This window comes from Girardinichthys multiradiatus, chromosome 15 (assembly GCF_021462225.1).
Source record: "Girardinichthys multiradiatus isolate DD_20200921_A chromosome 15, DD_fGirMul_XY1, whole genome shotgun sequence".
Classification (NCBI taxonomy): domain Eukaryota; kingdom Metazoa; phylum Chordata; class Actinopteri; order Cyprinodontiformes; family Goodeidae; genus Girardinichthys; species Girardinichthys multiradiatus.
The window spans coordinates 9590729-9614820 of NC_061808.1; the positions used below are offsets into that span (position 1 = coordinate 9590729).

The following is a 24092-nucleotide window of genomic DNA, read 5'->3' on the forward strand; positions in this document are numbered from 1 at the left end:
AGCCTAATACTTAGAGTGATTGACAGTATATTTATATATTTTACATATAAACTTTTGCAATTCATTTCATTTATATGTTTTGTCTTTAATATTTGCATTGTCCGTGTAAAAATAAATTTTCATGCTTGGGGTCGTGGTGGCAACATTAGCCTTATGACTTGACTTGAGATACTTGGGGAGCTAGAATTAGGTGATTCGATGCAAAACATCAGTTTTAGGATTACCAGGGACAATGGAAAAATGTTGCAAAAGACAGCAGAACCTAGAATGAGAAACAAACCTAGTAAGAACTCCTAAGAATTAAAGCTCCAGCGAAAGAAAACAAAATGAAGACAAACATAGGAGGAAAATAAAGATAAAAAGGGCTGGAGAATGCCAATAAACTCCAGTGATCTCAGACTGAACCAGAGAAATGGGAATATTCTCACAAAAGAATTATAGATGGTAAAATATATACCAGAACATTTTGTCTGCTTTGAGATGTGTTCAGGGGGAGCCAGTATTTTAGCCTGGCAGAAAACTCCTGTGAGTTACCAGAAAAAAATCCAGCTTATTTTAGTCCTCTACTATTTTTTTCTGTTTTGCAGTGTCACAGTAATGTTGAATATTTTTGCTTCACAGAATGTTTTGCCTTAAAACTGATTAAATGAGCAGGAACTCATTTATATTTATCTCTTATCTCTCCACTACCATATTTGATGGAAAAAACCAGTTAATGAATATCCCAAGAACAGATTTTCCTATTTGAAATTTATTTGGGGTTCTAATTATGTTTTGCGTTATCTGAAATAGTTTTATCAAAAATAAAACTCATTGCAAGTAATAATTTGTTTATAGACATCTGAAATCAGAGTTTCACCTTTTGAGAATTTCATTTTAGGTATCTAGAAAGTTCAGGTTTTGGATTTCTACTGCTGCAATACACATGATTGAGGAACTGAGATAACAGCATGCAACATCTAAAATATTTAGTGTACTTAGGCAGATTACCATTCAACATATCTGAAATGTCCTCCTTAGTTAAGAAGACGTTTTTGTTAAGATCTTATTTAATGATCCTCCTTATCTATTAAATGTTTCAAACACTAAAGACATTTCTGTGTGTACGTTTGTCAACCTATAGTCCAATTATGCAAAATCCTCTGCAGACAAGACTCAGAATTAAGCTAAACATTGTGGCCTTTAGCGTGAAAAATTTATTTAGTTATAGAGTACAAAAACCATCTCAGATAATTTGCTCTCTAATTTTGTGTACCAACTGAACAGTACATCATGAACTGAAGCAGTATCCTTCCAATGCCACCAGTTTATTCCCACAATGAAAACTGCAACAAAGCACTAATTGCTCACACACTCCAATCCATATGGAGTGGTCTCCACTTTTGAAAAACGAGCGCATCAAATTTTGTCGTTTTTCAGAGCATACTGTCTGCATTACACCCCTTTGAAACAAGGACAAAAGCACCAGTGTGTGTGAACACAACTTGTCGCCTTACGTCGTGTCAATCTCCATTAGTGCAGGAGCGCCGTTTGAGTGCACCTTTGTGAATAGGGCTCATTCTTTTCAGTCATCTACTTCCAGGGGTAACAGAAGCAGGAATTTCACCCCTCTCCCTCTCTGGGTTACTGCAGCTATGTGTTGGGGGCATAGACTGCATCTAACCAGTTGACATCTTAGTATAATTCTGACACGGAAATGTCACCAATACATATGTACAGTCTGTGCTGTAAGCATTTAGCATAAAAAACGAAGCTGCAAGAGAAAATATCTTTACCCAATGTTGCTCAGGCAATGCAAAGTAAAAAACATCAAACCTAAACAAACCCAACCAAAACCAAACAAAATTTATATCATAGAAACATTTAGAAAAGAAATACTTAAAATACAACTCTAGAAAAACAAAACATGTAAGCAAAACATTAGTAAACAAATATAGAAAGAAGTTTCCAGGGTTCTGGGTCATTTCTTACCTCCATTTTGTTCATATGACTTAAAAATTCACCTCTTCCTTCTTCCACATCTTACTCATGCACTTAAACCATAATGAATAAGTTTATTTTTGCTGTAGTTAAGTGTCTCATCACCTACTGAAATAAACATAATCATGCATAATGTTATAATAGTCATAAAAATGCTCAAACCTAGTTTATTTACTTTGGTTGTATTTTATGATCTAAAAGCTTCTAGACCAATTGACTCTAAAATTATATGACAGTTTATGACCTGTGATCAAACCATAATCACTTTGACTGTAGAGAATGAGTAGAATATGGAAAATTGCTTTAAATTGTTGGTTATTAAATAGGGTACCATATCTCTCAGATGCAACACTTAAAAAAAGAGAAAACCATAAAGAACCAATACTAGTGCTTTAATATGTCACATGACTTTCAGGAAGCCATATTCAAGCCGAGAAAACAAAGCTGTAATTCTATGGAGTTAAATTTGTCTCAATATTATTCAATCAAACAAAAACATCAACTGTACAGAAGAAAACTGTGGTCAAGTGAGCCGAAAGTCAGAAATACGCGGTCACGCCAGCCGACACCAGCTCTCTCTTAAAGATTAGCGTCGGGCATACAAGGTGCTTTACGGTAATGGAGCAGAAAGGACGCAGATCCTGGCAACGGTTGAGAAAATAAGAGGAAAACAGAAAAGTAACCTACAGAACATTTATATTAATTACATTTTTACAACTTTCACATTCATGTTTTATGTAAAAGAATAAATATTTTACTGTACAGTTTTGGATAAATATCTTGTCAAAATACCTCAAAATGCTCAACCATTATATGCATTTGTCCCACTTTCAGGAATTTATTTCTCCAAAACCAAGAGAGGTGACAACACAATCTCTTCAGATTATATTAGAGGGTCATCTATATTATAACCAGAATTAGTATTTCATAATTTCACTGTAGGTTTCTGGAGAAATACACAACTACCCCAAGTGTAGTATATATAATGCACCTTGTATGCGTGACGCTAATCTTTAAGAGAGAGCTGGTGTCGGCTGGCGTGACCGCGTATTTCTGACTTTCGGCTCACTTGACCGCAGTTTTCTTCTGTAGAGTTGATGTCTCCTCACTGAAGCGACGCTGCAAGCTCTGCAGTTCGAGCAGAAGTTCAGACATGCGGGGGATCAGAGTCTGCGGCTTTAGTCAACGCTAACCAATAGGGAAACGTCTTACAGCGTTCGTCTTTAGGCCCCGCCCAGGATGTTCATGTTTCCAGAACTCAAAATTCGTTGAGTTCAACCAAAAACAGAGAGCGTCAAAACCAAAAAAGCGAGACTCGTGAACAAAGATTTTTGACACGCGCAAATCAAAGTTTATGTTTTGCAAATAACTTTTTTCTCTTTGTGAGAAAAAACTCTGAAAGTTTTGATCACAACTTAATATTTTTTTATTGAGATTAGTTTTTTGTTTGATTGAATAATATTGAGACAAATTTAACTCCATATAAGTCCGTTCCACAAAAATAGTCAGAAAACATAATTTCCTGCTCCTTTCCTTCAAAAATATATATTAAGACTGTTAAGTGAGTAATCCTTCATGTTTAATAGTTTAGTTTTATATATTTGCAAATAAAATAAAGGACATGTGTTACAATACACCTGTTGATACAAGATAATTACATAACATTATAGAAAAATTCCATATGATGCCATGATGCTAAGGCAAACTATAATATTATTACCATGGCAGAATGAAATTTTGGTACATAATGATAGTTAAAATACTTTATGTACTTTATGTTGCTCAACAGAGCAACATAAAGTACAGTATTTAAAAAAAATATATATATTTTTTAAGACATAAACTTTTATTTCACTCAACACATTAAAATACAATATACATCCAAGATTACAGAGTAACGGGCATCAATATAGAAACATACATCAGACTGCATTGTTGCACAAGCATTTTGTTCATAATGCTCACTAATTATTAAAACAAATAGAGATTTGACATATCATAAAGTCCCTTAATCACATATTCACAAAAAGAAAATGTGATAGATAAAACACACAAAAAAAAACAAGATTTCCTTGAAGCATTTGTCCTCTACATGCACTCACTCATTAAAACCATGAGTGCAGAGCAACACCACATCAATGTTTTTACTGAGGTTTGTGAAGAATCCAGTGAAATGGTGTTCCTGAAAAATGTTTATATATATATATATATATATATATATATATATATATATATACATTATTGTGCAGACAAAAATATTTGCTTTCAGGAACACACAGTGAGTGTTTCATTGTGAGACTGCAAAGAAAGAGAAAACATTCACCTTGAACTTGTGGAAATTCTGTATGTAGGACTTTTGTTCCTTTAAAGCTTATATTGGTCATATAAAGAAGTAATATTTTTTGGAAAACATCATGGCTTGAATTAAAAACTCACAGAATAACAGTATGAAAACCCCCTGTTTTAGTCTAATATGCCACAGCTCCCATTCCTTCCGCCGAAGACACAAAAGTGATGAAAAGAGACTGAAAATTGTAAGTTAACGCTGAACCTTTACCACATTTAATTAGACAAGTATAACATGGCATTAGCATGGAATTGGGACATTCTACGTTTTTGGCAAGAACTGTACCCTAGTTCTCGATGTCAAATTACACACCAGTCATTATTTGTTTATGCAGGACAGAAATGAAGCAGATTTTGTTCATTATAGTTGAGATTTTGTAAATATTAAAAAGTTTATTCTCAGAGGCTAATGCACATCTTTTAGTATTTTTAGGATAAATAACAAAGAAGATTCATTGGTTGTGCAGAAAAGCAGGGATGGATGTTTGCTGTAAAATTACAATATCAATGTTTTTGTGGAATAAAACTAAATTTAGAAACTTAAGCTTCATACAGCCACTTTCAAATGAGCTGAAGGTCATAAATGTAATTTTATACTGTTCAAACCAAGTTCCTAAAGTTGTATTTATGCTTCCTAAATATCAGATATCTTTCCAGTTTGCTGGCATAAGCAAGAGTGAAAGTGTCCCTTTCAGTAGTTACTGGTAATATGTCTGTGTAATTCTTTAATCTAAACTGAATTATATTACGTGGCTAACCCAATTAGACTCCTAAAGCTAATCCTCGGTGGGTGGGGGGGATCTCTAGAGAACAATACAAACCGCCCACACAAATATCTGCCACATGACAGACTGGGGTAGCGTCAGGACTCATATAGCTACAGGACTGGTTTTAATGACAGTAATCTGTTTTTTTGTTGTGTTTATTAGATTGTTATGTAATTCTGAATGACACTTTAGGATAATGGAGGCTTGATGGCAAGTGGAAATCAGCGATTGGTGGTGTGAATGAAGAATGAAGTATTGTCACTGAAAACAAAATATTAATCACTGAACAAAAATACCAGACTGAAACTGGAGAATGCAAACAGTATGGAACAGAGTTGCAACTATTCAGAGGTGACAATGTATGTTAGAGGAAGAGAAATTAATTCTCATAACATTCAGCCACTCTTCATGTGGGTACCTGCTGAGCAGCTTTAATTAGTCCAATGTTCTTTCTCTTATCTTATTAAAAATGCATGATTCCATAATTAATGTTTGTGAAGAAAGCAAGCTGGAAGAATTTGAAAAGGTCATGTGTGTTGTAAAGACCTAATCAATCCCTGTGCATGCATTTATAGTATGTGCTATAATTTATTGTGAAATTATAGTATACAATATAAAAATATATAGTGTCTTGCAAATGTATTCATACAGCTTGAACATTTTATATCAACCAGAATTGGACGTACCTTACTCAGATTGTACATGACAGATGCCACATAACGCAAAGTAGTGCAAAACGATGCATGATTTTCAGATTATTGTCACAAATAAAAAGTCTGCCGTACATTTAAGTTAAGTCTCCTTTACTCTAACACTCTCAAATAAAATCCAGTAACACCAAACAGTTTTAGAAGTCACATATTTAGTAAATAGTGTCCATCTCTGTGTGAATTAGTCTTGGAATAAATGCAGGTGTTTTCTGAAGGCATCAGAAGAGTTTGAGACTTAAGTTAATTTATGATTATTTTTAAAAGAGCATTATGAAGACCAAGGGACACAGAAGACAGTCCAGGAACACAGTTTTGGAGATGTTTAAAACAAAGTTAGGGTATCAAATAATATTGAAAGCTTTGAAAATCTCACAGAACATTGTTCAACCTATCATCCTTAAAAGGAAATAGTGAAACTTCCAAGCTGTAAACTGGCAGGCCATGTAAGAAGAGCCTTAATCAGAGGTGCAGTTAAGGGATCCATTTTAACCCTGGAGAAGCTGCAGAGATCTGCAGCTCAGGTTAGATAAACGGTTGAGGGGGATGCTATTAATTATGTACTCCACAAATCTGACCTTTACAGAAGAGTGGCAAGAAAAAAACAACTAAAAGAAAGCCATAGGAAGTTCCATTTAAATTTTGCCATAAATGATAAAAAGTGGACCAGGTAGCTGTGTGAAAGAAGATGCTATGTTTAAATAAGATCAAATTTGAACACTTTGACTGACACACAGAACACTATGTTTGGCAGAAAATTAACACTGCACATCTCTCTGAACACACCATTTTATGGCAAAACTGGCAGCATCGTGCTGTGGGGATGCTTTTCTTTAGAAGGGACCATAGAGCTGATGGCAAGAGGGACGCAACTAAAACTTGGGAAAACCTTTTTGAGGGAGGCAGGACAACAACCCCAAACATACAGTCAGAGCTGCAGTTGGATGGTTTAGATCAAAGAGTATTCATGTCTTAGAATGGTCCAGTCAAAGTCCCAACCTAAATCCTAATGAAAACCTACTTGAAAATAACTATTTACAGATACAATTTAGTTATTGGGAGCGAGCTTGAGCCATTCCGTAAACAAAAATGGGTAAAAAAACATCAGTCTCTGGATGTGCAAAGCTAATAGAGTCATAATCCAAAAGGTATAACCCCTTGCACATGAAACTGTAGAAGAAGGTAGTTCTACATAACATTGACTGAGAGGGATGAATACAAATGCTAGACTTTTTTGGGGGGAAATGTCATGAAAAGTCACATATCACTTTACAATTTTGAAATACTTTGTGGTTGGTCTCTAACATAAAATCCCAATAAAATACATAGAATTTTGTAGTTGTAATGTGAAAATATGTAGAAGGAGATGTAAATAGTTTTGTGAAGGACTGTATATGTTGCTTACTGATAGAACGTACAATACCATCCAGTTTCCGACATGTTTTCTTGGTTTAAACAAACAATTATGAGACATATGGGGAAGGTAAATTGTTAATAGCCTTTTTTTTGGCAGATTATGTTGCAAAGTGATGCTAAGGCACATTATTGATTTATATGACACTGATTTTTGGTTTCAAAGCATCCAGATGGGAGTCGATTTACAAAATTCTAAATCTAAATTGTTGGGTTGTTTTGTGCGTAATTTCTGAAATTTCAAAAGAGTCATGTTGTACAAACATTAGGTATCACAAAGGTTAACGTCTACTAAAAGATTTCTAGTACATAGTAAACAATAAAATAGTCAGAGCAAGCATTACAACAGTATTTTAAAGGAACATCTATTGAATACTGCAAAAATTTGATATTTTTGTACAAAGGTAACAGAGTTTAAACACACAAAAGAACTGTTAGATTATTTATCTAAACCAAATGCTGGGTTCATACTTTGTATTAAAAGACCTATAAAACTTTTTTTCTCACTGTCTTACTTAAAAATTTGTTGTTTTACATTAGAATTACCAATTTTTTCCATTTTCTAAATGCCAGGACAATGAGAGAGATTTATTCTGACTTTCTTCAAAGTCAGATGTTTACATAAACTGACTTTGCTATGCCATTAAACAATTTGGTAAAGCTCAGATGATGATGTCATGGCTTTGAAAGATTCTGATAGGTTACCTCACAACATTTGAGTTAATTGGAGCACCATGCATAGGTGCATGCATTGGTGGAGCACACCTATGCATGTCTTTTACAGCAACACCTCAAATATGCTGCCTTACTGTGTAACATTTTGGGGAAATAAAAAGAAACCAGACAAGATATCAGGAAGAATACCTCGCAATCTCCAAATGCCTCAAGGTGCAGTGTTAATTTGTTTACTCAGTTATATGCAAGTTCAAACAGCATGGGCATGTTGGCTATTACGATGTCCAGGAAGGAGAAAATGCTAACTAAAGCTGGTATAAGAGTGAAATTACTACCGGTAAAATGCAGTTCTGTACGGATACAAGCTGAAATGCCACTCAGAGAAGAGAAAGCCAATGCTCATAAAGCTGCATAAAAAGCCAGATTACAGTTTAAAAAAACACTCAGGGACAAAGGCACCAATTTTTGGAAGCATAATGCAGAGGAAATTCAAATGTGTTTGCCCATAATGATCATTGCTACAGCTGCACGGAAAAAGGGGGCGGCTAGCATTTCTGAGAATACCATCCCAACCAGTGTCTGTGTTTGGGTGCAGGAGGGACTGATACACTTCTCAAAATACTGCAGATACCATGATGGGGAAAAACGATATGTGGAAATATAGAAGAAACATCTCAAGACACCCGTCAAGAAGTCAAAGCTTGGGCAGAAAAGGATTCTCAAATTGACAATAATCAGAATCAGCGTTATTGCTAAGTTTGTGCACACAAACAAGGAATTTGACTCTAGTTCACTTTGCTGTCAGTGAATATTTTTTTCTTTTCAATATAAACTACTCATGCTGCAAAATTTGTGAGCAGTGGAAAGTGGCTTAAGGACAATAAAGTCATTGTCTTGCAGTGGCCATCACAACACTCTGATGTCAGTCCCACAGACAATTTGTGGTCAGAGCTAAAAAGGTTTGTACAAACAAAGTGGCCTACACCAGTTACACCAGTTCTGGCAGAAACAATGTACCAAATTTCCAGCAAACTATAATGAGAAGCTTGAGGAAGAATCCCCTTTATGTTTTCACCAATTGGCTCAGTTCAAAAGGCCATTCTACCAAATACCAAGGAAATGTATGTGAACTTTTGAATTTGAAAAATCTGTAGAAAAATCATTATTTTGGCATTTAACAAATAGAAATAACTGAAATAATTTTAACCGACCTTATACAAGAAGTGTTAACTCTGAGTAATCCTATGTAAGTTTATGTAAGCATCTAGTTTCAACTGTATTTTCAGTTACAATGAGCATTTAGTACGAACAGATATCTTGTTAATTCAGTTAGCTCTACTTTTTAGATGAATTTTATTCAGTCTCTGAATACCAATTAAACAAAAAACCATCAATGTTTTTTTTAAGTACCATGTTTTTTCACATCATGCGAGCATGCCCATATTTTACTCTGCATTTGTCCTATTGTTCAAAACAAAGTGCTTAATTGTTCCTCTTGTTCAGAGAATTCTAGTTGAGGAACATATAATTTTGTCCGTAATGTTATAGAAAATTATGCACTGCCCGAGTTTCAACTGAATTGTTAAACAATAGTGATCCCAATGGTCAATAAAGGACAGGTTTTTGTTTTCATTGTCAACATGTCATGCAGAATAAGACATACACTATGTATGCACAAATGTATGCAGGGTTTCTGGATGATGCATGGGTTCAATTTTGTTAAACTTGCTTTATGTTCCACAATTCAACTTTATTTTGTCAAAACTCTTAATGTCATGTCCAATCACAAAGTAGCTGTTCTCAGAATAAAATATCAGATGCATATCATATATGCTGTTACCAAATAACAAACTAGATTCAGCTGAGCCACAATAGGTCTAATATGAGGTTAAGCTGGACATATTGGACTGAATTTGAGGAAAGGCATGGAGTTATACAAACATAATGATCATGATGTGTTATACCTTATGATAATAATAACTCACTTTCTCCTCTTATAGTAGTCAGATCCAGTTTTTTTTTTATTATTTTGTGAGTAAGAATAGAACAATTATATAAGCTAAGCAAAATACATATGACATAGATATTAAAGAGTGGGCAATTATAGGAACTTATAAATATAATGCAGTTTATATGACATATTTTGTTGGTGGACGAAAGGAGCATATGGCTTGCACAATGCAATAAATGAACAATTTCCTAACGGAAATCTTGGTTTTTCAATGTCAAGACAGAAAAAAATGTGAGACAAATACTTAGACAATATCATTAATTGATTAATTTATTTTATTTATAGCAACTACGAGACCCCCTCAGACCTCTAAATAAGATATTTTACTTTACTCAAGTTTGAAACAAGTTTTATTTGTGGTGTTGATGAAATTGAGTAATACAAGATAATTAATTGTGCCTGGATAACTTGAAAATATCGACCCTATTAGATAAGTTATAGATATGACTCACAATGTGCAAAATTCTAAAACAACATTAAGCTCTTAAAACATGGTTTGAGTGTTCACTTGTGACAATAATGCGTTTGCCATTCAAATAAAACAAATATTTATATTTAAAAAAATACTTTTGTATATTTAAGAGATTTTGGCCACCCCCTCCCCCCCTGCTTTTTTCACTTCTATTGGGTGTAGGAATTGCCCTGCCCAACAGCGCTCAAACCCACCACAGAAACCGCACGTCGCCTGAGAGCTGCATCCGAATCTGTTGCTAGAGCAACGGTCTCCCTCTGTGCCATCTTTACCCAGCGGTTTGCCCATTCGTCCTTTATCGTTCATTCACAGTTCTATCGCGAGAACACAAAATGCCTTCAGTTAGGAACACGAAGCCGCTGAAGCGTATCGCGAGACTTCAAGAGGGGGAGAGGCGGTGACCTCATCATCGTGGCGAGGCGGAGCGAACCGCTGCAACTTTGGATGAAGTTCTGATATGAACAAACCGAGAAGCGGTTAGTGAAGCGCACGGAATGGTAGATAGAAAGCCTGCAGAATTCCCCACAGATTTCCGCTCTTCTGTAAAATGTATCAGACATTGCAGAGACGGTATATTTATTCCCGTAAATTGACCAGCGAGAGCGGCGTTTTATCTTCTTCCCGAGGAGACAGACAAGGTGGAAATGAATAAAGGTAAGAAGGTTCACGACTCCGTTGGTTTTCACATTGACTCACAGGAGACAAAAAAAAAAAAAAAAAAAACGCCACAGGCTCCTTGTTGTCGGTATTTCTGTGTATTTTGAGTCGATTCATGCACCAATCTCATGGTAACAATTAGTAGATAAAAACTCAACAGAAAGTTTAGCTAACGGTCAGAAAACCGCTTCTCTTTGGTCGTGCATGTTAGCTAACGTCCAAATCAATTAGCTGTATCTCTCAGATTAATTGTGCCAGTTATGCTTTTGTTATTTTGCGTAGCTTTCAATCCCCTTCTTGGTACATCCCCCTAACGCACAACACAACTGAAAATGAAGACGATTCACCCCTTGCTCTTAACTGAACAGGAAATCTGGCTAAACGGATAATGATAATTGTTTGTTTAAGTCATTCAGTCACTGCAGGGTGATTTGCGACGGCAAAATTGCAGCCGCTGTCGTGGGTTTCCTGTCTGTCTCTGTCTCGCTGGTCGTCTCTTTCTCTGGGACTTTGGGCTCTCGTCAGAGGAATGCTTGTGCAAAGGTACACCAAGGCTTTCATATTATCTGAAGGGAAATTCGCTGGAGTCCTGGAAGATGTTCAACTACGCTGCAGTCGTTGATAGAGATGCAAATGTGAGTTCTTGCAGGGACATTTCTTTAAGCTTCCTTCCAGGAGAGTGTAATTCATCGCGCACAATCTGTCAATTAAAAATTAAAAAGAGAAGCTACCGCCGCGGAATTTGCATGAAACTAAAGCATCAAGTTGTTGGAGTGTTGGACACTGTCAAGACCTGTGTCATTAATCAAAATGGCGGTCTGTTCAGATAGATTTAAAAAGTGAAATATAGTAAATGCTACATCCAAAGGGTGGAGTAAATGGTTTTTATGATGCAAGGATTTGATAGCAATGAAATGTACATGTTTTTCAGAAAATAGCTTTTAAGTTTAATTCACAAATGTTTGGAATTTGCTTGAAGTTTGTTTGTCTCGGACCTCTTTCTTTGCCTTGATGGCATCCTGGGAGTGAGGTTCATTGTAAATGGACCCCCCATAGATGATCTTTCTTTTGTTGCCATTGCCCTGTCCACCTGTGGCTTCCCTCATGCTACCAGCTCCAGCCCCTCAGAGGGCCAGCATGCACAGCAGAAGTGCTTCCTTCTTTTGTCAAGTCCTAAATGAGCATATCAAAAAAGTTGACATCCCTATTCCATGAGTAACTAGAAACGGGCTCATTTTCAGCTTGAAACACAACTGCAGCATTATCAAAGCTTTTTGTCCAGGAAAGCATTTGAATTGTGATTCTGTCCATTGATGAGTTTTCGGCATCAAATCGACAAATTTCTATATATTAGCTGTTAAACATCTCATGCTATCAGATCTGCCTTGTGAGAGTCGGTGAATGGCAAGGCTGAGCCGATCTGCAGGCTGTGTTGCGTTTACAATATCAAGTAGGCTGCTGAAATTGCTTGTGTAGGTGGAGGCGTGCATGTTCAGTCACACATGGAGCTGGTGAATAAAGGAGGAGGTGGGAAAACAGAAAAGAGAAAAGTATCAGAGCCTTTGATGGACAGCTAAAAGATTATTTAAAGGTCTGATGATGTAGAATATCTGAATTATCTGCTAATGTTCCTTGATTAGACTGCAGAAAATGTCCAGGCCCTCTTTATTGTAAGCACAGAAGAGGATTTCATTTTAATCCCTCAGGACATTAGTTATTTCTTGAAAGCAAAATTTTTCAGTTTTGTTTTTTCAGTATGCTTGTGATTCCTATCTGGAGAAGAAAGGGTATTTGGCTGTGCGTGTGGATAATATTACAAATGGTTTTTCAGGAAAAAGAGGTCCTTTTGAATAACCCAACACTGCAGCTGAAGCTTTTATTACACATGTGTAATTCATCACGAACAGTGGCTGGTAATGGGGTTTCACCTGTTTTTGAACTCCCATGCAGTAACTGTTTTATTTCTGTTGCTCATTCCTCCAGCTGTACCACGTACCATCCCTCCCTCTTTCCCTCCCGTTTTTTGTCTCTGCCAGTGTCTTTTTTTCCAAGTCTTACTTTCTTTCTATTATTGAAGGCATGCCATGACTCTGACATTTTCATCATTTGTATTCACAACTCTCACCTTATTTCACCCCTCTTTTCTCTCCATTTCAGAAACGTTTTGAAAGGACTACACTAATCTTTTAGGTGTATGTAGTTTTTAAACCTTTGAACTTCCCACTCTTTGTCCTTATTATCCATTTCAATGCTAGGAAATGGAATTAGAATTTCTGCTTGTTACAAACAAGAAATATGGAGAAAACATAGAGGTAAATGTCTAGGAACTATGGTCTGATTCCCATATCTGGCTATCTATTAGTACATCTCTATTCTTGTTGATGGATGGTGTAAGAATGGTAGTAGAGCAGTGTTACTTAACCACAGAGCAGTTTACTTTTCAAATATCAGACAGGTGGTTGGTTTTATTAAAGCAGTATGCTGAAAATAGTTGCATATAAACTCAGAAATTAAGATGGAAGGAGGTGGGTAGAAACCAAACTTTAAGTTAAGCTGTAAGGCTGACATGTTAACTTGCCTTACACTGCATGAGTATATACAAAATGAAAATATATTATCCAGCCTAATTGAGACTATTATTATTACTTGCACATACAAGCTGTCTTGGTCAGATTGCAAATTCCAAAAATAAATGTTAAATGTTTCAAATGGTAAACAGAGAAGGACCTTATATAAAGACATGGATGTTTGCTCTTCTGAAGTGCAGGCCAGCATTTCATTTTCTCATGGCAACCAGCCCTTGCAGTGTTTTCTCTGATATGTGAAATTGCATATCTCTTTGATCCATAGTGTTTTGCAAAGGATGGCACTGAAGCCCCGTTGAGGCTTTGACAGGGCCTTTCATTGCTGCTAGAAAGAGAGAAATGGGGCACAAGGGTAAGCACTTACTCATATCCAATTCACCTGAGATGTGAGCTCATAAAAGCTAAATTTATCTGTTGTTGTACCTCTTTTCCTTTTTCCATAGTTTTGTATGTCTAATGAAATAATTCCTTAATTACAATTGAAAGAACATCAAGAAACAATGACTGTGCAGGCTAATCCATGCAGAAGTAAACTGAGGGAACTGTACTGTCCAAATGGAAAGACCTGAGAGAACAAGGCCGATATGTATGGCAACACAGTGCTTTAATATTTAGATTTGGACAACAATGTCGTACTGAAATCTAATAAAACATTTAAAACATTGAAAAAATCAGTTTTTAAGTTAATTGTAGATTAATCAGATGCCGACTTTTCCCTCTAATTATTTTGTTACATTGGCCACAATGTCGACCTGGTTTTTTTTTTTGTCTCCAAAATTTATCATTCAGACTAAATAATAGTTGAATAATGGTCTCTACAGTGAACTAATTGTGGGGATCTAACTTTGGATTTGTATTAGGCTTTAAAAGCAGGTATTTTAGGTGCTCATTTCATTTACTGAGGTCTGCTTATTTGATTTTTTTTTTTTTCTCAGTCATACAAAATATTTTAGCTCTTCTAAAAGATTGTTGAGAATGTCTGCAACGTGTTGAATGAAAATTCAAGGTTGGAGGTTTATTTATGTATTAAATGATTTTATTGCACCAGTTGTTTTCTTGGGATCTCCCCCACTCCTCTCTGACTCAGTTATGACATGGGAACAACGCAAATGAGCACAAGAACTGTAAAGCTTAACTTCTTAGCAAGCTAGGGAACATTGTTGAAATTCCTACCAACTGTCTTGCCATCTGTTTCCAAGCAGAGAGAGCTTCAAATTTCTGTCGTGGTGTATGACTAAAAGGATGTTGCTACTGTTGACTGCTTGTGCTGGTATTTGTGAAAGAAGTGCTATTCTCACCCAGTTGGGCTTGTTAATTGCTAATGTCTTTATAGAAGAGCTGGGAATCATTAGGGTTTTTAATACAGGCATTAGTACAGATGGGGCTTATCGACGGCATTATTTTATGTTACTCTCCTTGACAGCACTTTGTCTCTAAGGCTTAACATAAAGAAACATATATGAAAGTGAATATATTAAGGGATTTGACTTGATTTAGATCAAAACTTGTTAAACATTAGTGGAGACTGGGCCATACTGAAGGTACCCATGCTTGTATTGTCTCCCATAGTGATGTGTTTCACATTGCTAAAGTACAGTTAAAGTTACTTAAAAACATTTGTTGAAATCTTGCTTTTGTAATTATTCAAAATTTATTTGTTGCAAAATTGTAATGTTAGAAGACTTTTGTATTTGTTTACTTTGTTCAATGTTTTTTCTTCTGTTTTAGTTAACAGAAATTATATGCTACATTATTTCACCTTTTTTTTGTTTATCAGAGGTTTATTTAATTCTAACGCCTGCTAAGAACCACATTCTATTTTATTTTCCAGATATGTAAACCTTCAGATTAGAAAGAGGGTGTACTTACTTATCGCTGCACAGGCAAATAGATTTGGGCTCATGAGACCATTTTCAAGAGCAACATGAATAATAAGCATTTCTAATATTGGACAGTATTGGGAATGGCACCAATTCATCGACCAGTGATGGAATTTGACCAATTTTACCTGTGATTAAACTCTTTCCAGGTCAATTGCAAAAACTAGAACTTAATCTTTTATTATGCAATATGAACATAAAATGTGAACAAAGAGAAGGTTGAAAGAAAGCAAATATGAAAGGTTTTCCCAAAGTATGCTCCAAATTTGAAGTGACGTTATGAATTAGCCATCTAATGACCATAATCATTTTTTTAAATCCTGTATTCCTTTTGAAAAGCTGCATGTGTCCTCAGGCCACTGTACTAGTTTATATATTGATGATTTAGAGAGGAGAAAGATGGGTAGTTGCTGCTAAAGTTAGCTCTCATAGTTTGTTTTAATTTTTAAAGAGAGCATACACTTTAAGCTCTCTGTTTCTCACACACTCCTGCAGATAGAATTAGCGCGCCCTCTTCACACAAGCTGAATGAAAGTGCATTAATGCAGTTTGCTAACGCTTCTGTTGCTGGATCTAATGACGTTGATTGGGAACCTTTTCACAACATTTTTTATTTTGTTTTTACTTTGAATATACCATAACCTCTTTCTGTGGGGAAAAAAGTTTCTTCAGCTGGCATTTTAAGCACCCACAGAGGACATCACACCCATGATTCAGGATCAAAAAACACGGAGTTACCACCAAGAAACTGTGGCAGCTGACTTCAGCAGTTCGTTCACTAAGTGGCAGAGAGGACAAGGAGCAGCAAGACGGCTGACATGGATGTGACTGAAAGGGAAAAAGCGTCCTTTAAAATGTCCCCAGGCTGATATGACGTATTATCTGATTTTGTGTGAAATACTGCAATATCTAAAAGGGAAAAACTGCAAATAAAACAAACCAGCAGAAGAAGCAGCATTGTCATGCCACCCAGTGCAGATGTTCTAAGGAAGGAGAGGTGCATCATGGAGTTTTTAACTTTGTCCCAGTTTTAAAACTGATTACATATCTAGTAATTGGCCTTGCCATTACTGTCAAATGTAACAGAATTTTCCTTCTTGGCTGTTCTCCTTGCCTCACTGAGTTTCAACAAACCAAACCAATGATCTTGTGGGTAGTTGAGGTTTCTAGTAATGTCGCTTAGGGAGGGTTAGGAGACTGGATCAAAGATTTTATACAGTAGTGTGGGCTGTTGCTTTATACATCTGTCAAAACAAGAACTCTCCACTGCTGGCAAATGTTCACCATCCAAGGGCAGCTTTGAACTTTTACTTTCATGCTTCATCCGACTAGCTTTATTTAATCACTTTAGTAAGCACATAGTTTTCAATCTTTCCCTGTAATCTCAGCAGGAAATTATCAGTATCCCTGAATATATACACGTTGGTCTAGATTTCCTGACATCCTTAATATTTGAAACGTCAGCTGGACTTATTTTCTCTTGAAAGAAGAAGAAAAAGAACAAAAATGTTAATTTGGCTTCTGGTCAAACAATGTTGATTACCCTGAAAACATGCTTTCAGTTCCAATTTATCTTTCTGACATTTAGTGTATGTAAAGATGAGAAGTTACAGATTTTTTATCTTTTAGAAAAGAGTCCTTATGTAAACTAATTTGTCCAGGAATGTTTAGTAAAGGGGGCTGCACGGTGGCGCAGTTGGTAGCACTGTTGCCTTGCAGCAAGAAGGTCCTGGGTTCGATTCCTGGCCTGGGGTCTTTCTGCATGGAGTTTGCATGTTCTCCCCGTTCCTCCCACAGTCCAAAGACATGCCTGTTAGGTTAATTGGTAACTCTAAATTGCCCTTAGGTGTATGAATGAGTGTGTGCGTGGTTGTATGTGTGTTGCCCTGTGATGGACTGGCAACCTGTCCAGGGTGTACCCTGCCTCTTGCCCATAGACTGCTGGAGATAGGCACCAGCTCCCCCGTGACCCACTATGGAATAAGCGGTAGAAAATGACTGACTGACTTGACTGTTTAGTAAAGGCTCCACTTTTCATTCATCCGTGGGCTTTAAGAGTGTGTCTGCACTTTACCAAATCGCATATGTCAGGTGTTAATTTCAGGGTGCCTGCTAAAAATCAGCTTGGATGGATATTGAAGGCATCTTTTTGTGAGCAGAACGTAATTCAAGACAAGAGAGCCTAATAATTAAGGACATCTTGCTTGGGTTTATTAGTTCCAAAGAGGTGCTACTTTGTGCCATGGTTTGTAAAACACACAAATCCCTTTTGATTTACTGAGAGCTGGAACAGCTTTTGGCTGAACTTCACCAGTGTTCCTGCTTTGCAGATCCATGAGCACACTGAAAAATGCGTCTTAGAGCGGTGAATACGTCTGTTACTTCTTTTATGGCACTAACATTCCAGGCTGCAATAAACAATATTATCATATTGGTCAAAATACTTCAATCTTCACGAGATGAAAAATGAAAACATTTCAATTGAATTGAACAAAACAATTGTCTGAATAATATCTGTACAAAGGAGCAGAGATTTTTTTTCATTTTGGTTAAACTTTCCTTGACCATTCACTTCAAATGATAATGGTCTGTGTCTGTAGCAAAAGAGGAGTATATCCTTCATTCAAAGGAGTATTTTCTTGTTTTAGATCATTTAGGTTCCAACTCGAATGAAAATGACCATAACCCCTGTGGATCATTCAGTTATTTCTAAGAAACCTATTCTGACTTTGAAGGGATTATGATACAGTTTTACAGGGTTGAAGAAATGAAATGATCACAAGATTATGGCTTCAAAAGTGGGATTTAATCCTGCCCACAACTGCCTATCCTCTTGCTTCAGAAGTGTTCCTAAATGGGAGTCTGCATTGTTAAAATCCTTCTGAGTTTTTACACTATTTGCTGGACATTATAGAAGTTATAAAGTGCTGTGGATGTGACCCAATAACCAGTTGTGGTTTTATTGCTTAAAATTGCAGCTTGTAATTCTGTGATGAAGACTTCCTCTAAAGGCTCCCACAGAGTCGGGCATGCTTGACTCCACGGACGTCCGCACGTACTTGAGGTATATTCCCCCCCCAAAATTTGCCGTTTTTATTTTTCTGAATTTCACTTTATTCATCATATATATATACATACATATATACAGGGGTTGGACAATGAAACTGAAACACCTGTCATTTTAGTGTGGGACGTTTCATGGCTAAATTGGACCAGCCTGGTAGCCAGTCTTCATTGATTGCACATTGCACCAGTAAGAGCAGAGTGTGAAGGTTCAATTAGCAGGGTAAGAGCACAGTTTTGCTCAAAATATTGAAATGCACACAACATTATGGGTGACATACCAGAGTTCAAAAGAGGACAAATTGTTGGTGCACGTCTTGCTGGCGCATCTGTGACCAAGACAGCAAGTCTTTGTGATGTATCAAGAGCCACGGTATTCAGGGTAATGTCAACATACCACCAAGAAGGACGAACCACATCCAACAGGATTAACTGTGGACGCAAGAGGAAACTGTCTGAAAGGGATGTTCTGGTGCTAACCCGGATTGTATCCAAAAAACATAAAACCACGGATGCCCAAATCACGGCAGAATTAAATGTGCACCTCAACTCTCCTGTTTCCACCAGAACTGTCCGTCGGGAGCTCCACAGGGTCAATATACATGGCCGGGCTGCTATAGCCAAACCTTTGGTCACTCATGCCAATGCCAAATGTTGGTTTCAATGGTGCAAGGAGCGCAAATCTTGGGCTGTGGACAATATGAAACGTATTGTTCTCTGATGAGTCCGCCTTTACTGTTTTCCCCACATCCGGGAGAGTTACGGTGTGGAGAAGCCCCAAAGAAGCGTACCACCCAGACTGTTGCATGCCCAGAGTGAAGCATGGGGGTGGATCAGTGATGGTTTGAGCTGCCATATCATGGCATTCCCTTGGCCCAATACTTGTGCTAGATGGGCGCATCACTGCCAAGGACTACCAAACCATTCTTGAGGACCATGTGCATCCAATGGTTCAAACATTATATCCTGAAGGCGGTGTGATGTATAAGGATGACAATGCACCAATACACACAGCTAGACTGGTGAAAGATTGGTTTGATGAACATGAAATTGAAGTTGAACATCTCCCATGGCCTGCACAGTCACCAGATGTAAATATTATTGAGCCACTTTGGGGTGTTTTGGAGGAGCGAGTCGGGAAACGTTTTAGTCCTACTATGTGTGTGTAACAACTGAAAATATGTCTTATATTCTAGGTTCTTTTGCTTTAATTACTGCTATGCACACTCTTGGCATTCTGTTGATGAGCTTCAAGAGGTAGTCACCTGAAATGGTTTTCACTTCACAGGTGTGCACTGTCAGGTTTAATAAGTGGGATTTCAAGCCTTATAAATTGGGTTGGGACCATCAGTTGTGTTATGCAGGAAGTGGATACAGTACACAGCTGATAGTCCTACTGAATAGACTGTTAGAATTTGTATTATGGCAAGAAAAAAGCAGCTAAGTAAAGAAAAACGAGTGGCCATCATTACTTTAAGATTAGAGAACAGGTCAATGCCACGCAGAGTTCTAGCAGCAGACACATCTTTAGAACAACTGTTAAGAGGAGACTGTGTGAATCAGGCCTTCATGGTAAAATAGCTGCTAGGAAACCATTGCAGAGGACAGGCAAGAAGCAGAAGAGACTTGTTTGGGCTAAAGAACACCAGGAATGGACATTAGACCAGTGGAAATCTGTGCTTTGGTTTGATGAGTCCAAGTTTGAGATCTTTGGTTCCAACCACCGTGTCTTTGTGCGGCGCAGAAGAGGTGAATGGATGGACTCTACATGCCTGGTTCCCACCGTGAAGCATGGAGGAGGAGGTGTGATGGTGTGGGGTTGCTTTGCTGGTGACACTGTTGGGGATTTATTCAAAATTGAAGGCATACTGAACCAGCATGGCTACCACAGCATCTTGCAGCGGCATGCTATTTGCGTTTAGTTGGACCATCATTTATTTTTCAACAGGACAATGACCCCAAACACACCTCCAGGCTGTGTAAGGGGTATTTGACCAAGAAGGAGAGTGATGGGGTGCTGCGCCAGATGACCTGGCCTCCACAGTCACCGGACCTGAACCCAATCGAGATGGTTTGGGGTGAGCTGGACCGCAGAGTGAAGGCAAAAGGGCCAACAAGTGCTAAGCATCTCTGGGAACTCCTTCAAGACTGTTGGAAAACCATTTCAGGTGACTACCTCTTGAAGCTCATCAACAGAATGCCAAGAGTGTGTGGAGCAGTAATCAAAGCAAAAGGTGGCTACTTTGAAGAACCTAGAATATAAGACATATTTTCAGTTGTTTCACACTTTTTTGTTCAGTATATAATTCCACATGTACGTTAATTCATAGTTTTGATGCCTTCAGTGTGAAGCTACAATATTCATAGTCATGAAAATAAAGAAAACTCTTTGAAGGAGAAGGTGTTTCCAAACTTTTTGTCGGTACTATATATACATGGTGAAAACCCAAAAAGTGTGTAATTTTGGAGAGAATTAAAAGTAATTCCACAAATCACTAGCCAAAGAGTTCCACATTCAACGACCTTTATTCAAATTTCACTAATATAACAAAGTTTTGTGGTTCAGCTTTTTGCAAGGTATTTAAAAAAAACTAAATATGTACAAAACAAAGCTCTTGTGTTCACAGTGCCTCAAATCCGCCTGTTTGCAATTATTTACCAAAAATAAAATTTTTTCCTGCTTTTCCTAAGAATTATCAGATTCATCACACACAGCAACAAAATCTGCAATAAATTAAGCCTCGCTTCTGCTGATTTAGTTGAATGTTCGACAGTTTGCATCCTCGACTGGTTCCCGCTAGCTAGCTCCTCACCTTGGTTCTGACGTGACTCTCTCACTGAAAATGGTTGTCACGTGTGTCCTTACGCATCCAGTCAATTGTGTGCTTACAATACGTACAGAAAAGTTGTAATTCTGGTCATAAAAATTGCTGAGGTATTGCTCTGTCAACCACTGATCAACTACTCTTTGTATCCGTGCTTTGAAAAAATACGATGGTAATGTTATCAAACTGAATTGCAGATGAATGTCAACAAGATTGGCAAGTTTTTGTTTTGTCTTTGATTGTTAATGTTAGACAGAAACAGACAAACCTACTTTAGGCCAGATAATAGAACTGTTTAGGTTTGACCTGTTGACAAAACCAGGAATGAAATGAAGACGTTTACATCTGGCTTGCAGGTGATGAACAGAAACTAAAACAGGAAAAAGACCAGTATTATCAGTCATGCACTCTGTATAATACACTGCTCAAAACAATTAAGGGAACACTTAAACAACACAATATAACTCCAAATAAATCAAACTTCTGTGAAATCAAACTGTCCACTTAGGAAGCAACACTGATTAACAATCAATTTCACAGCTGTTGTGCAAATGGAATAGACAACAGGGGGAAATCTTTGACGATCAACAAGACACACTCAATAAAGGAGTGGTTCTGCAGGTGGGGACCACAGACCTCTTCTCAGTACCTATGCTTTCTGGCTGATGTTTTGGTCACTTTTGAATGTTGTTGGTTCTTTCACACTCGTGGTAGCATGAGACGGACTCTACAACCCACACAAGTGGATCAGGTAGTGCAGCTCATCCAGGATGGCACATCAATGCGAGCTGTGGCAAGAAGGTTTGCTGTGTCTGTCAACGTAGTGTCCAGAGCCTGGAGGCGCTACCAGGAGACAGGCCACTACACCAGGAGACGTGGAGGAGGCCATAGGAGGGCGACAACCCAGCAGCAGGTCCGCTACCTCCGCCTTTGTGCAAGGAGGAACAGGAGGAGCACTGCCAGAGCCCTGCAAAATGACCTCCAGCAGGCCACAAAATTGCATGTGTCTGCACAAACGGTTAGAAACCGACTCCATGAGGATGGTATGAGGGCCCGACGTCCACAAATGGGGGTTGTGCTCACAGCCCAACACCGCGCAGGACGCTTGGCATTTGCCAGAGAACACCAGGATTGGCAAATTTGCCACTGGCGCCCTGTTCTCTTCACAGATGAAAACAGGTTCAGACTGAGCAGACGTGACAGAGTCTGGAGACACTGTGGAGAGCGATCTGCTGCCTGAAACATCCTTCAGCATGACCGGTTTGGCAGTGGGTCAGTAATGGTGCGGGGTGACATTTCTTTGGAGGGGCGCATGGCCCATGGAGGGCCATGCGCCACAGACTGTCCAGGAGTTGACGGATGCTTTAGTCCAGGTCTGGGAGGAGATCCCTCAGGAGACCATCCGCCATATCATCAGGAGCATGTCCAGGCGTTGTAGGGAGGTCATACAGGCACGTGGAGGCCACACACAATACTGAGCCTCATTTTGACTTGTTTTAAGGACCTTACATCAAAGTTGGATCAGCCTGTAGTGTGTTTTTCCACTTTAATTTTGTGTGTGACTCCAAATCCAGGCCTCCATTGGTTAATAAATTTGATTTCCATTGATGATTTTTGTGTGATTTTTGTTGTCAGCACATTCAACTTTGTAGAGAACAAAGTATTCAATGACAATGTTTCATTCATTCAGATTTTGGATGTGTTATTTGAGTGTTCCCTTTATTTTTTTGAGCAGTGTATATTGTGCATGCTGCAACCTTTATGCTATCTCTCCAAGAAAGAGTGTGTTTTGGCTTAAAAGGTAATGGCCTTGGATGCTACAGTAAGGTTTAAAATTTCAGGGCTGTTTAGAGTGAAAATGCTTTGTTACATGGTATCCTTCACTTACTAGGTTCATTTTATCTCAGCTTTAGCCACAAGTCTACATTCACAGACAGAGGAATGTGTGACAGTGTTGTGTGTACACAATAGGGATGACCTCACCTTGTTCATCTTTATTCAAGCTCAGCCTGCTGAAAAACAATGCCCCACTTCCCACCCCTCTCGGGTATATGCAAGTGTCTCTGCCCCCTTCACAGAGTTGTATATTTTCTTCATGGTTTAGAAAGGTTCTTAAAATATTTACTCTGGGTTGAATTAGTTAATGATTATGTGAACAAGCGGGATTGGAAGTGTTGGGCTTCAGAGACTGAGGTATGCTGCAGCAAAGCAACAACCTCCACTGAACTTTGTCCTAATTATGGTGATCTTCAAGCAGGTGAGAGCGTGAACTTCTGCTTTGATTGAAAAAAACCTAAACCTGAAAGCATCCAGTTCCGTAATATGCATGTTAACACAGGCAAAATCAAAGGGCAGCCCTTTTGGATTGCTGGATTGTTGGATTGTAAATTAGGTGAACAGTCCTCATTTTGCCCAGAGATTTGTGTCAGTTTGGTTTTAACAGCAGCCTGGCTTGACCCTTCTGTTTATTCTCAGTACTGAGATACTTTTTTTTTTTTTTTTTTACATCGTAAGAGTTGAATTGTACTCAAGAATGAACTCTTTTGAACAAAACGTTGGAGATTTGATGATTACTGTGATCTTAAAAATTATGTATATTTTGTAACTTTAAAGTCATAACATCTCATATACATGTGTAGTAAGAAGAAAACGTAGTGATGCTTTATATTCATGATACTGGACTGATATGACTGTAAATTACATTCTATTTT

General features: G+C 37.8%; 1 protein-coding gene across 4 annotated transcripts in view; it reads left to right on the forward strand.

The window, feature by feature from the left end:
• The first annotated feature begins 10773 nt into the window (after positions 1 to 10773).
• The window catches only part of sipa1l1 (signal-induced proliferation-associated 1 like 1), an 89068-nt gene continuing 75749 nt past the window's right edge, over positions 10774 to 24092 (forward strand). For 3 of the 4 annotated variants that reach the window (XM_047387808.1, XM_047387812.1, XM_047387810.1), the window contains exon 1: positions 10774 to 11025. The gene's annotated coding sequence lies outside the window, so the exon portion shown is untranslated. Of the gene's footprint in view, positions 11664 to 24092 lie in introns of all 4 variants that reach the window. The other variant, XM_047387809.1, reaches the window with a different exon arrangement.